The sequence below is a fragment of the Podarcis melisellensis genome, assembly GCF_964234715.1.
Source record: "Podarcis melisellensis genome assembly, chromosome: 16".
In the NCBI taxonomy this organism is placed as follows: domain Eukaryota; kingdom Metazoa; phylum Chordata; class Lepidosauria; order Squamata; family Lacertidae; genus Podarcis; species Podarcis melisellensis.
The window spans coordinates 28,725,093-28,738,677 of record NC_138533.1 but is presented as its reverse complement, the minus strand read 5'-3'; positions in this window follow the sequence as shown (position 1 = coordinate 28,738,677).

Genomic DNA, 13,585 nt, shown 5'->3' with positions numbered 1-13,585 from the left:
AAAACTGCAGGTTATTGCAACAATCCTGCCGATGTTCTTATCTGTTTACAGTTTGTAAATATTCAGTAAACGGTTTCCATTCTTTTATTCATAAAAAAAGTTATATTGGTTTCTTCCCCCCCCCCCCGGTAAGTTTCGCCATTTCTGCATATTCCATAAGTTTTGGTATCTGTTCTTCTTTTGTTGGGACTTCTTCCATTTTTGAGCAAGTAACATTCTTGCCACTGTAGTAGCATACATGAATAGATTTCTATACACTTTGGGTAGTTCTGTCCCTATAATTCCCAAAACTTTTTGTATGTTTCAAAGCATGGCTGCTATAATTTTTTATTCCCCCCCCCCTCTCAGGTTTCGCCGTTTTCGTAAACCGCTTTTGAGGATTTCCTTTTTTTAACAATCAAGCAGTGTAGACATTTTATTGAGCAAATAAATACTGTACAGTTGTACTTTGGAAGTCAAACGGAATCCATTCCGAAAGTCCATTCGACTTCCAAAATGTTCGACTTCCAAAGCGTGGCTTCTGATTGGCTGCAGGAAACTCCTGCAGCCAATCAGAAGCCCCATCGGACGTTTGGCTTCCAAAAGAACGTTCGAAAACTGGAACTCTCACTTCCTGTTTTCAATTGTCTGGGAACAGAAACGTACGAGTTCCAGGGTGTTCGAGAACCGAGGTACGACGGTATAGGAGCCAACCCCAATAAAATATGTGAGGGGGTCAGGCACCCCCAAAGTTGGCAGTGTTGCCATTCACATGGTGTGTGTGTGCCGTGTCTTTTGATAAATTATGCACGGCTCAGATTACTCCCCCCCCCCCATATTTTATTCAAGTTGGCACCCCTGTTGGAAAAAGAAGCTGCTGAATTGCAACTTATCACCAAACTTAAAACCATGGAGAGACCTGGTCTGAACAAAGACATTGGATTCTTATCTCATACATGACAAAGCCATTTTTCACCTTCTCACCCCTTGCTTTTTCCTGTAAGACCTATTGCAGTCGTTAAGAGTCGTCAACAGGCTCATCACAGCTATCTGCCAATCACCCATTCCCACCACCCTTCTGAGTAATACCCCTCCCCACCTTCTCACTATATAGAAGGGTCTGGTAACTTCTGTTTCAGTGTATCTGAAGAAGTGTGCATGCACACGAAAGCTCATACCAAGAACTAACTTAGTTGGTCTTTAATGTGCTACTGGAAGGATTTTTTTTGTTTTGACTATGGCAGACCAACACGGCTACCTATCTGTAACACAAAAATACAGTAAGCCCACAACTTATGTGGGGGTTACGTTCTGGGATCGCACCTAAAGCCAAAATCATGTACAGTCAAAACATAGTGGAGCCGATGGCAAGTGTTAAAGTCTTTTTTTCCTGGATGCCTACCACCTTTTTTATTTTCCCCCCATTTTTTGCCATGTGTAAAGCTGTAGGCACATAAGTTAAATGCACAGAAGCTGTGGGCTTACTGTATACAGTGGTACCTCTGGTTGCGAACGCGATCCGTTAAGGAGGCCCGTTCGCAACATGAAAGGAACGCAGCCCACAGCAGCGCATCTGCGCACGCGCAGGTTTTGATTCGCCGCTCCTGCTCCTGCACAAGCGGCGAAACCCGGAAGTAACCCTTTCTGGTACTTCCGGGTCGTCGCGGGACGTAGCCTGAAAGAATGTAACATGAAGCAGATGTAACACGAGGTATGACTGTACATATAAAAGATATGCACAGAGAGAGAGAGAGTGGTGAGGTTAGCAACCAATATAGAGAGCCAGTGTGGTGTAGTGGTTAGGAGCGGTAGACTCGTAATCTGGGGAACCGGGTTCACTTCCCTGTTCCTCCACATGCAGCTGCTGGGTGACCTTGGGCCAGTCACACTTCTCTGAAGTCTCTCAGCCCCACTCACCTCACAGAGTGTTTGTTGTGGGGGAGGAAGGGAAAGGAGAATGTTAGCCGCTTTGAGACTCCTTCAGTTGGTGATAAAGCGGGATATCAAATCCAAACTCTTCTTCTTCTCTTCATATGCAAATACCCATACAGTGGTGAATATACTTCTGGGTACACACCAACACACACACAGATATACATAAGCTGCGGAACATGCTTCTGGTTCCCTATCAATATACAACGCCAGCAAACACCAGCCTTTGTGACTTCTTGAGGTTCCCAAAGCTCTTCTGAGGAAGAGTGGGGAGCTGAGGCTGCAGTCTTCTAGGTAAAGGGTCCTAGCTCAGTGGCAGAACATCCACTTTGCACGCAGATGGTCAACCCCTAGAGACCTTGGAGAGCTGCTGCCAGTCAGTGTGGACAATACTGAACCAGATGGACCAGCGGCCTGACTCAAGACAGGACAGCATCCTAATGTTCTAATGATGTGTACCTCAGCAGCCCTTGGAATGGAATGTGGTGAAAGCGATTCTGGCTCCTTCACACAAACATCACACCCACCCACCCCTTTGTGACTCCTCTTTGTGTGAGCTTCAAAGCTCCTCTGAGGGGAAAACAGTTAAGCCCACGGTAGAGTGATCAATATCGAAGTGACGGCACCCATAGTCATGTCACCAAGGGAAGTCCAAAAGTGCAGGCAGCTGTGATGATTCAATAGAATCAGGGCTGGGGAGCCCTTTGCTTTCCAGATATTGATGGACTTCAGATCCCATTAGGGCCAATCATCATGGCCAGTGGTGAGGGATGATGGGAAACAGTCCAGTATACCTGGAGGGCCACAGGCTCTCTCTGTTTGCAGTAGAAAGAAGCACAGGTGTACCTCACATGTAGCAGTACAGTAGTACCTCAGGTTACAAACTTAATTCGTTCCAGAGGTCCATTCTTAACCCGAAACCGTTCTTAACCTGAGGCGTGCTTTCGCTAATGGGGCCTCCTGCTGCCACCGCGCAATTTCCATTCACATCCTGGGGCAAAGTTCTCAGCCCAAGGTACTACCGGATTAGCAGAATTTGTAACCCGAAGCGTTTGTAACCCGAGGTACCACTGTACATAGCTTAATAATGAACCACTTCATAGGGAGCTGGCAAATTGGGCTTGGGCTCCTGACCAGCTATTATGTTCACTAGGTGACCTTTACTTGCTTAAAAAATAAAATAAAAAAGTAAATGACCCCTAGACAGCTAAGTCCAGCTGAAGGCAACTATGGGGTTGCGGCGCTCATCCTGCTTTCAGGCCACAGACAGTTTTCTGGGTCATGTGGCCATCATAACTAAACCACTTCTGGTACAACAGAACACTGTAACGGAAACCAGAGTGCACAGAAACGCCGTTTTACCTTCCCGTCGTAGGGGTATCTATTTATCTACTTGCACTGGTGTGCTTTTGAACTGCTAGGTTGGCAGGAGCTGGGACAGAACAACAGGAGCTTACTCCATCGCGGGGATTCGAACCACCGACCTTCTGATTGGCAAGCCCAAAGGCTCGGTGGTTTAGGCCACAGTGCCACCAAACCTAGCCTAGTGAACAAAGGGGATGGATCATGCGCCAAGCCAAAACCATCCTCTGACTGCCCTGAAAGCTTAACGGACTGGCAAAACAGTTCAACAGAAGATCTCATTGCTCCTGTTGTGGGGAAAAGGATGTGCTCTACTGCTGTTATGGACATGTCTAGTTGGGAAGGAGGGGGGCAGCAGCAGGGCTTGAAATTGGGGTGGGGATGAAGATGCTCTTGGCTTCAGGCTGATACATACCCTCTGGATTTCCCTCCCTTTCAATATTAGGACGGTGTCATAAGAACATAAGAAGAGCCCAGCAGGATCAGACCACTGGCCTATCTGGTCCAGCATCCCATGGACAATGCACATGGTGGCTATGTTAGGACACTTAACTATTGGCTTCGCCTAAGCTCCAGTCCCCCCGGTCTAATATCCCTAGTGCTGCAAGATTGTCACAAGAGCGCCTGGACTAAAACCGTCTATCAAAAACTTCACTCTTGTGGTTTATCACCACTACAGCTACTCACTTTGGGTTTTAGTAAAGCAAACAGTCTAATTTGCCCATGTCTAAATGGTATCGAGCATCTGAACAACTTGGCCATAATAAGGAAATTTTGGCCATGGTATGACTATTTTCCACCTTCCCATTTCGACTCTCTGGCACCCTCTCCGCATCACCTAGCAATTCCAAAATATAGACACACTTTTACTCTCTCGAGATTGAATGTATTGCCCTCGGCTGTACTTGAGGGATGATTCCAACAGATTCCACACAAAAAAATGCTTATGTCCCTGTGGAGATGGCAGTACCAAATCAATGGCTTGCACTCTTTATAAAGACTTGAGGAGTGAAGTTATCACCCCTCTTTTAGTGTCCATTCCGGGTCGCCCAGCCACTGTCACAGTGTCCTTTCTCTTGGTAGATCAAGATGAGCAGGTGACAGCAAAGGTTGCAAGGTTTATAGCTGGGGCAATTAGAATAAGATCCATTATTTGACTACTGATTCAAATTCCTAAAATGTATTTTATATAATTGACTTTTAATTTCTATTCTTGCATATCATATTGTTGTTTTATTGCTATGGCCTATGGCTGACACAAATAAAGATTCATTCATTCAAAAATAAAGTTTTGTTACAATCAACAGTGAAAAGTTTTCAAAGCTGAAAAAGTTTTGTGTTTAAGCAGGCTTCACCTGAACTCTGACCCAAACATGTACCATAGATATTTTAACTTATTATTCTGATGTTGTTGTTTTGCATTTAGTGGCATTTCCGTGATTTTATATTCTTTGCCCTTTTGGGTATTTATTTATTTTAATGTTAAGCAGTTTACAGATTTGTGCAAATAGTATTAAATAAATGCTAGTATTTATAGTATTAAATAAAAAGCACACACCACTTTCTGAAGTGAGGAACGCAGGGCACCCAAAGCTTCTTTGAGAAAAAGGAGAAATGGAGGTTGCACTCTTTTGAACATATGTACCGTGGGATGCTGGTGGCGCTGTGGGTTAAACCACAGAGCCTAGGACTTACCTATCAGAAGGTTGGCAGTTCGAATCCCCACAACGGTCCGTTGCTTGGTCCCTGCTCCTGCCAACCTAGCAGTTTGAAAGCACATCAAAGTGCAAGTAGATAAATAGGTACCGCTCTAGCGGGAAGGTAAACGGCGTTTCCATGCGCTGCTCTGGTTCGCCAGAAGCGGCTTAGTCCTGCTGGCCACATGACCCGGAAGCTGTACGCCGGCTCCCTCGGTCAATAAAGCGAGATGAGCGCCGCAACCCCAGAATCGGCCACAACTGGACCTAACGGTCAGGGGTCCCTTTACCTTTACCATGGGTTGGGATATTATTTATTTATTAGGAATTGCAATGAAAACCTATACATCAAATTCACTGGTAAGCTTTAATTTAGAGATGAAGAACCTGTTGCATGCGGAACTTTCTTTTTAACTCAGGTCTGACACCGTTATTTCATCCTTTGCAACTTTGGGGCCACAAATATTCAGCATGGAGATAAAACGTCACCATCCAATACCAGTCATCCCCCCCCCCGCCTTTTGTGCTTTGCCTGATTGCAAGCTTGAAGGCAGGGGTTGTGTTTTAGTCCTTGTGATATTAGTATCAACAACAACAATTTTATTAATAACAAATACGACGACAACAGTGCCCCTTTGAAATTGGATTTTTCTTATTTATCTAAGTTGGAGGGCATTCCAAGGGGTTCAAACTTACGCTGTGACATGACGCATCCTGGGGATGGAATGGGCTAAAGAATATTAATTCAGATAACTAGAAAATGTGTTCAACACACTTGAGAGAATGTTGATTCAGCTGTTTAGTATTTCAAAATCAATTGCTGAAAATTAGCATTGGTTTGTCACCCACTGGAAGCGGTGCCCTCTGCTGGTTATCTTTAATTCATGCAGATTTAAATGCACACAGAAAATAACTGCATTTCATAAAGCCAGCTTATCTGGAAAGTGAGAGAAAGGGGAAGTGGTTTGAGTGGCACCGGATTCAAATTAGGTTTTGAACAGGATGTGAAGAGAATCATGAAAGGCTAACGTGAAGAGAATCGTTGTGCAGTCTCACCCTGATTTTTTAAAGCACAACTTATATATGAATTGATCGCGGGGCCACTGTTTGGCGTTTGATCACTGTTGCTTTTCATGTACACTTAAAAAAAATCTTATTATTATACGGTTTTAGTAACATTTGTGTGTATTTTAGCATTCTGGTTGCTTTCTATCTCGGGTGCTATCTGTAGAAAAGAGTCAAGGGGTGTGTTTCTGTTTGTTATAAAGGTAAAGGTAAAGGGACCCCTGACCATTAGGTCCAGTCGTGACCGACTCTGGGGTTGCGGTGCTCATCTCGCTTTATTGGCTGAGGGAGCCGGCGTACAGTTTCTGGTCATGTAGCCAGCATGACTAAGCTGCTTCTGGCGAACCAGAGCAGCGCACGGGAACGCTGTTTACCTTCCCGCTGGAGCGGTACCTATTTATCTACTTGCACTTTGACGTGCTGTCGAACTGCTAGGTGGGCAGGAGCAGGGACCAAGCAACGGGAGCTCACCCCATTGCGGGGATTCGAACCGCCGATTTACTGATCGGCAAGTCCTAGGCTCTGTGGTTTAACCCACAGCACCACCCGCGTCCCTCTGTTTCTTATACATTAACATTTTCTTTTCAGAAGTCATATTATCTAGCATCCTGTTCTCACAGTGGCCAACCAGATCCAAAATCCAGGTCTCTGCTGCCGTGGCCAAAGGACACGCTGTATTCATATTGCAGTTTACTCCATTTTTGTACAACTTTCCCCAACTGTTCAGTTCCACATTGTATCTGAGCTTTCACGTGACATATCCAAAATGTGCAATGCTGCATTGACCACTTGTTGTATTTTTTTAATGCTCTCTGTCTACGACCAAGGTCATCGAGTCTGAGCTTCCACACGAACCACCACTGACAGCAACAGCAGCACATATATGCTTCACAATACAGTGGTGCCTCAGGTTAAGTACTTAATTCGTTCCGGAGGTCCGTTCTTAACCTGAAACTGTTCTTATCCTGAAGCACCACTTTAGCTAATGGGGCCTCCTCCTGCTGCCACACCGCCGGAGCACAATTTCTGTTCTCATCCTGAAGCAAAGTTCTTAACCTGAGGTACTATTTCTGGGTTAGCGGAGTCTGTAACCTGAAGTGTATGTAACCTGAAGCATATGTAACCCGAGGTACCATTGTACCTTAAAGGTAAAGGGACTCCTGACCATTAGGTTCAGTTGTGGCTGACCCTGGGGTTGTGGCGCTCATCTCGCTTTACTGGCCGAGGGAGCCGGCGTACAGCTTCTGGGTCATGTGGCCAGCATGACTAATCCACTTCTGATGAACCAGAGCAGCGCACGGAAACGTCCTTTATCTTCCCACCAGAGCGGTACCTATTTATCTACTTGCACTTTGACGAGCTTTCGAACGCGGGTGGTGCTGTGGGTTAAACCACAGAGCCTAGGACTTGCCTCAGAAGGTCGGTGGTTCGAATCCCTGCGACAGGGTGAGCTCCCGCTGCTCGGTCCCTGCTCCTGCCAACCTAGTAGTTTGAAAGCACACCAGTGCAAGTAGATAAATAGGTACCGCTCTGGCGGGAAGGTAAACGGCATTTCCGTGCGCTGCTCTGTTTCGCTGGCCACATGACCCAGAAGCTGTACGCCAGAGTGGGTCACGACTGGACCTAATGTTCAGGGGTCCCTTTACCTTTACCTAATTTAGGGTCGGCATATTTCAAAAAGTGAAAATTCGGACACAAAAGTTGAGCTTGCTTTCTTTTTTTGGCCAAAGTTGAGCTTTTTTTAGTTTTGCCCAAAATGGCCCCCCTTAACGTTTTTGAGCTATTTTTTAAGAATAATCAACAACATGGGTGACCATAAATCTGGATTTCCCCTGACATTTTGCCGATTTCCTCCCAGACACGGCTTCTGACTGCGGTATTCCAGGTATGTCTGGGAGATTCTGGATGTATGGCAACCCTACCTAAGTCCCATTATGAAGCTATGGTTCCCAGAGTAACAACCCATCTTTCTAAGGAATGCTGCTAGCGGAATTGCTGGGAGGGGTTTCCTAACAATTCTCACAGAAAATAACTACCAAACTTTTAGAAGACATCTGAAGGCAGCCCTGTTTAGGGAAGCTTTTAATGTTTAATAGGCTATTGTATTTTAGTGTTTTATTGGAAGCCGCCCAGAGTGGCTGGGGAAACCCAGCCAGATGGGTGGGATACTAATAATAATAATAATAATAATAATAATAATAATAATAATAATTATATTATTTTATTATTATTATTATTATTATTATTATTATTATTATTATTATTATTAGCACCCTTAACAAACTACAGTTCCCAGGATTCTTTGAGAGGAACCCAGGGCTTTAAAAAGCAGTATAATACTGCTTTACATTTACCATATATTTTTTGTTTTTAACATGCCCCCTATTTTGGGGGGACTTGAATTAAAGAAAATGGGGGGAAATTTCCCAGAGTTGTTGAGCTTTGGAGGGAGGGATTGCAAATCAAAAATTACCCGCCAGACTGAGATGCGTGATTGGCAAAGCCCGCAATCGTCTGCCCACTCGCTGTAAGCACTCATGTATAAGACAAGACCTATTTTTTTACATGTTTTTTGAGGGGATAAACCTAGTCTTATACACGGAAAATTATGGTATATCACATATCACCAACGGGTGACCATCTGCCAGGGATGTTGCAGGCTGCAAGATCATGTACTAAGCCGCCCTTTCTGTCCACTAATTCTATATTTAGGGACTCGTTTTGAGCCACTGCATAAATGCGTCCTAGTTTGCGATCCATGAATAGTGATCCTTGGGGAACAGCCTGCTTGGTCAGATCAGGTCCCTTTGTCTGCTGGATTATGAGATTTAAGTGTGCACATAAATTTGTTTGATTTAATTGTTGGTCGAAATACCTCCCCCCTCCCCAACTACAATCTCACACTCTTCATAAGAAGTGGTGTTTAATAACTTATTTATTTCTTTAAGCAATGCTGGAGTACACCACTAGATGGCGGTAAAACCAAAGGAATCCATCTAAACAAACTTCACGCTGCCAGTCTAACCTAGGTAGAACAGTCCACTGGCACATCTGTGACAATTATATTTAATTATAGCTGGTTTCCAGTGGTGGCGTGTCTGGAGATATGCACCGCCGTAGTCATTTAGCCGTGTCCGACTCTTCGTGACCCCATGGACCAGAGCACTCCTGTCTTCCACTGCCTCCCGCAGTTTGGTCAAACTCATGCTGGTAGCTTCGAGAACACTGTCCAACCATCTCGTCCTCTGCCGTCCCCTTCTCCTTGTTTAGCTCTTAATATGCAATGCACTGTGGACCTTTCCTAGTGAAATTCCTTTTCTGCTATGCCTGGCCCCATGCCATTATCCTCGGTTTAGCTCTCGCTCCTGCACATTATTAGAGATCACCACAAGCTAAGGCCGCCTGCTGATGTATAACCACCTCTGCATGCCCACCACACATTTAAAAAACCCACTCAAAGAATCATGGGAACTGTAGTTTGTCAAGGGTGCTGGGAATTGTAGTACTGTGAAGGGTAAACTACAGTTTCAAGGATTCTTCATGGTCAGGGAATATGTCTTAAATGCCTACGCAACATGTGTCTGTATAACTGTGTTTCCCTTTTATGTTTCCCTTTAAGAAAAATGAGGAAAGAATCCCTGCCTAATTTTCTCCTCATTGGTAGCTTTCATGGGGAGGGAATTAGGACTGTACAACTGTAACAAAATGTTGCAGCATATATCCTGTTTCCTATTAGGGCTGCTTATATTTCAGCTTCCTCAAGCAGGCCCTTCCATCTCCTCTCCCTGATTTTCTGTCTTCATTATCCCCTGACATTCTGTGACCACTGACCACGCTCAGTCCTCGCTGAGTTTTTTTGGAGGGGGCGGGGCATTAACCCTTCAGGTTTTAATTTTTTTTAACTTTTGTACACAATTTCCCTGAGCGTGCCGATACCTCCTTCCTGTTGCTCATTGGCCCCATTTTTGCTCAAATCCTGTCGGCACGCACCATCCGCGTTCCGTATTAGAGGGAACGGTCATTTAGTTGATCAATCGCTCGGATTAAATGGCTCAAATGGGAATCAAATTGATTAATTTGAAGAGATATTTGATAGCTTTATTGTTTTTAGCACAATTACTTTCAAAAATGGCAGTCAGTGAGCACTGTTCTAGAAGAGTTACCTCTCCTCTTTTCTCCTCCAAGACGATGCGTGCACGTGAAAACAGGGAACACAACTAACTAGGGCCCTCGTATCTATGGAACCGCCTCCCCTGGTATGCCCCGCAGAGGACCTTAAGGTCCATGAATAACCGTAGTTTAGAGGTCCCGGGCCCTAAGGAACTCAAGCTATCCTCCACCAGGGCCAGGGCCTTTTCAGTGATGGCTCCGACCTAGTGGAATGCTCTGTCCCATGAGACCAGGGCCCTTCAGGATTTAACCTCCTTCCGTCGGGCCTGTAAGACAGAGCTATTCCACCCAGTGGCGTAGCGTGGGGGGTGCAGGGGGGGCTGGCCGCACCGGGCGCAACATCTGGGGGTTAGGGTTAGGGGGCGCAAATCCACGGGTTAGGGGGCGCAAATTACTTGCCTTGCCCCGGGTGCTGACAACCCATGCTACGCCACTGATTCCGCCTGGCCTTTAATTTGAATTCAGCCTGATCCATAGTTGTCAACTTTCAGATTTGAAAATAAGGGATCAGCAGCCTCGAAAATAAGGGATCAGCAGCCTCACCTGTCCCGGGGACAGTCTACGGGATATCTAACAATCCGGGATAGCAGCGGGAAACGGCGCTGGAATAAGGGAATTTCTCGCAAAAAAAGAGAAGGTTGGCAGCTATGGCCTGATCTTTTATTTCCCTTCTCTTCCCTCCCCCTCCCCTTTTATGAAGATCACCAGCTCTGAGACCCCACAGCTAATTCTCCCCTGGCCTCTTCGCTGGCCCAAGTAGGACCAATTCAGCCAGCTAGCCCTGGTGACTATCTAATGCTTATTAGATGGGTTTCCCCTAAATTGATTTCTGAACTTTGAATTTTATTGTTACTCATGTTTTTATACTGTATTTTATGCTGCTTTTACAATTAAGTGTTTAAAATTTGTTGTTAGCCGCCCGAGCCCGGTTTTTGAACCGGGAAGGGCGGGGTATAAATTTTATTTAATTTATTTATTTATTATTATTATTATTATTATTATTATTATTATTATTATTATTATTATTATTATTATTATTTTATTACTACTATTATTATTATTATTATTATTATTATTATTATCCATAGGGAAGGGTTTGTACCAACACCTGACCAATGAGGAATTTGTCAGCAAATAGCAGAAAACCATGGCTAAAAAAGCCACCTTTATTGGTCTGTCACCCCCCCCCCAACTGTATTACCTGGGTTATGAAGGCACCCAAAAGATATTAAAGCAAAGATTATGGGATAATGCACACAGTGACTTGCAATCTCGATCACACACAGTCTGTAGTCCGCTGGCAGCAGGAGTACAATATGGGCATGTCTTTAAGTTAACATCTTACATTAAAAACCTGACAGTACCAAACTATTGAAGGCTTTTCACTAAAGCCAGACTAACGTCTTCCCTTCTGTGGTGTTGGATGGCAGGTTGAGAGGAATTCCCTACCAGGACAGACTTTGCTCGTGTGCTCAAGACATCGATTCCATAAAGCATATTTTGTTTCACTGTGAAAAATATGAGCAAGCCGGGGCTGAACTGATACTACCATTGCTGGTATCTTTCCTGGGAAAATCAGAGGCTCACTATGTCAGGTTCCTACTGGAAGACCGGACAAATGCTAGAACATTAGCAGTGGCAAAGTTTTTATCAGTGGTTGCAAGAACCAATGATCCCTATATTCTGGAAAAAGATGCTTGTTTAACATGGAGGTAGGCTGTATGAATTGTGTCTTGCTTGTAACGATTTGTTGGGTCTCTGGACCGTAATAAAGATTGTTGTTGTTGTTATTATTGTACATTACTTTCAGTCAGGGGCGCCGACTTATAAAAAATATTGGGGGGGCCCATGCCGGGGTCCTGCCCCGGGAAGTTTTCTAAATTTTAGATGAAAATTAGTGAGTTTTAAAGTTTTTTTAAAGTATTTTAGAGTCATATGATCAACATTAGAACCCCGAAAACTCGACTCTCTATAACTCCACACTCCGGGAAACTCGACAAGCCTGAAACACTTTTTGGCTTTGAAAAAAGAAACAAAACATAAACACGCACGGTATTTTCGTAAAAAGCTAATTTAATTTACAGTAACAATTATGCTTATAGACTATTACAGAGCAGTGAATTTATAGCTCTGAAAAGACTGAAATGATATTTAAATAAATCCTAAACTATCATTAAAAGAATAAAACATAAAATATTGCTGTCGCACAGTAATAGCGCTTTGATTAATAAGTGAAATAGCTAATTTAAGCTTACTTTGAATAAGGCTGAGGGTTCATTAAATAAAAATAATATCTCAAAGTTAATGCTTTAATACAGTTAATAAAGTTAATACAGTATGCCTAATACTGTATGTAAATACTGTAATACTGTATGTAAATAACGGGCTTTAATTGGGTCTTACACCCTAAAAATATTTAAGTATTTGAAAATAACTAATACAGTACTATAGTAATATAGAAATACAGTACTAAACTAGTACTAATATTTTGAAACTGAAAATTTAACATTCTGTATGTATTTAATTCTCTATTTTATAAAGATTTTTAATATCTGACAGTGAGTTTGGAGTAGCCCAATGCAAAAATCCTGAGGATCCATGTGGATCCATGCTTTGTAACCACGTTTTTGCACCACTGTGACCCTAGGCAACAGTGGGTGCGTGATTTTTTTGGTGCAAGATGTAGCCATGGACATGCTATGTGATCTGATGGTGAATTTGGGGTGACCCAATGCAAAAATCCTGAGGATCCATGTGGATCCGTGCTTTGTCACCACGTTTTAAATTGGGAGGGAAGGAAAAACACAGAAGGGACAAGAAGCACAAGAGGGGTGTGCGGAGAAGCAGCTGGCTAAGAATGCAGGCGAGGAGTTTAACGGGGTGGGGGGGAGGAAAGGAAGGCAAAAGTCCCCCCCCCAAGCCAGCCCTCTCTCTCTCTCTCTCCCACCTGGAGCCTGCACGCAGTGTGACTAGGAAAGAATTAGAAAGAAGGACTCGATCCTTTCCTTAACCCTCTGCTTGCCAGGAGGGCAGGGGATTCCCTGCTCTTTGTTGAGTTTGAGCAAACGCAGCAACAGAAGCGGGTGGGCAGTAAGACCCTGAGGCAGAATGCAGGAAAGCCCCTGCGCTCCGGCGAGTCAGCTCCAGGGACCACACATTCGCTCAATAACACGCACAGAGCGAAATTTATGGTAATAATTTTCTTAAATTATTGGGGGGGCAGAGCCCCCCCAAACAAATTTTTGAGGGGGCTCGGGCCCCCTCAGGCCCCATGGAGTCGGCGCCTATGCTTTCAGTGGTGTCTACTCAGAATATGACTTGTGTGAATACAACTCAAAGGGAACTATGCCTTGTGGTTTGCATCCAATGAAGTGTTAAGT